The sequence below is a fragment of the Austrofundulus limnaeus genome, unplaced genomic scaffold (genome assembly GCF_001266775.1).
Source record: "Austrofundulus limnaeus strain Quisiro unplaced genomic scaffold, Austrofundulus_limnaeus-1.0 Scaffold587, whole genome shotgun sequence".
Taxonomy (NCBI): Eukaryota; Metazoa; Chordata; class Actinopteri; order Cyprinodontiformes; family Rivulidae; genus Austrofundulus; species Austrofundulus limnaeus.
The window spans coordinates 1-1,712 of NW_013952989.1; the positions used below are offsets into that span (position 1 = coordinate 1).

At 46.8% G+C, this 1,712-nt stretch overlaps 1 long non-coding RNA gene across 1 annotated transcript in view; it reads left to right on the top strand.

Moving 5' to 3' along the window:
* The first annotated feature begins 604 nt into the window (after positions 1-604).
* LOC106531001 (uncharacterized) overlaps positions 605-1,712 on the top strand; it is a 1,695-nt gene continuing 587 nt past the window's right edge. The window contains exons 1-2 of the long non-coding RNA XR_001311853.1: positions 605-615; positions 749-751. This is a non-coding gene — a long non-coding RNA (uncharacterized LOC106531001). The remainder of the gene's footprint in view (positions 616-748; positions 752-1,712) is intronic.

The window sequence follows — 1,712 nt, forward strand, 5'->3', positions numbered from 1 at the left end:
AGGACCAGTGGACTCTTGTGAGGACCAGTGGACTCTTGTGAGACTGTCTGGTTTAGGACCATAGGACTCTGATGTACCTGAGACTGTTCAGTTCAGGACCAGTGGATTCTGATGTTTGAGATTATCCGACTCAGGACCAGTGGACTCTGATGTATCTGAGATTGTACGACTCAGGACCAGAGGAACATGAAGTATTTGAGAATATCCATCTCAGGACCAGAGGACTCTGATGTACCTGAGACTGTCCAGTTCAGGCCCAGTGGATTCTGATGTTTCTGAGAATGTGCGGTTTAGGTCCAGTAGACTCATGTATCTGAGACTTTCCGGTTTAGGACCAGACGATTCCGATATATCTGAGACTGTCCAGTTCAGGACCAGTGGACTCTAATGTTTCTGAGATTATCGGGCTCAGGTCCAGTGGACTCTGATGTATCTTAGATTGTACGACTCAGGACCATAGGGCCATGAAGTATCTAAGAATACCCGGCTCAGGACCAGTGGTCTCTGTTGTACCTATGTCGTTCTGGTTTTGGACCAGTGCAATCTGTTTTATTTGAGACTGTCCAGTTTCGGACCAGTAGACTGTTGTATCTGAGACTGTCATGTTTAGGACCAGTGGACTCTTGTGAGACTGTCCGGTTTCGGACCAGTAGACAGTTGTATCTGAGACTATTCAGCTCAGGACCAGTGGACTCTGATGTTTCTGAGATTATCCAGCTAAGGACCAGTGGACTCTGATGTATCTTAGATTGTACGACTCAGGACCAGATGACCATGAAGTAACTGAGAATATCCGGCTTAGTACTCAAAGACTCTGAAGTATCTGAGACTTTCCAGCTCAGGACCAGTGTTCTCTGTTGTATCTGAGAATGTGCGGTTTAGGTCCAGTAGGCTCTTGTATCTGAGACTGTGCGGTTTAGGATAATTGGACTCTTGTGAGACTATCCGGTTTAGGAACAGAAGACTCTGATGTGTCTGAGACTGTTCAGTTCAGGACTAGTGGACTCTGATGTTTGAGATTATCTGGCTTAGGACCAGTGGACTCTGATGTATCTGAGATTGTACGACTCAGGACCAGAGGAACATGAAGTATCTGAGAATATCCGTCTCAGGATCAGAGGACTTTGATGTATGTGAGACTGTCCAGTTCAGGACCCGTGGACTCTGATGTTTCTGAGAATGTGCGGTTTAGGTCCAGTAGACTCATGTATCTGAGACTTTCTGGTTTAGGACCTTTGGATTCTGATGTATCTGAGACTGTCCTGTTCAGGACCAGTGGACTCTGACGTTTCTGAGATTATCCGGCTCAGGACCAGTGGACTCTGATGTATCTGAGATTACACGACTCAGGACCAGAGGGCCATGAAGTATCTGAGAATATCCTGCTCAATACCAGAGGACTCTGAAGTATCTGAGACTGTCCAGCTCAGAACCAGTGGACTCTGATGTTTCTGAGAATGTCCGGCTCAGGACCAGAGGACTGAAGTTTCTGAGACCGTCCAGCTCAGAACCAGTGGACTCTGATGTTTCTGAGATTATCCAGCTCAGGACAAGTGGACTCTGATGTATCTGAGGTTGTACGACTCAGGACCAGATGACCATGAAGTAACTGGGAATATCCGGCTCAGTACCAGAGGACTCTGAAGTATCTGAGACTGTCCAGCTCAGGACCAGTGGACTATGTTGTATTTGATTCTCTCCGGTTTAGGATA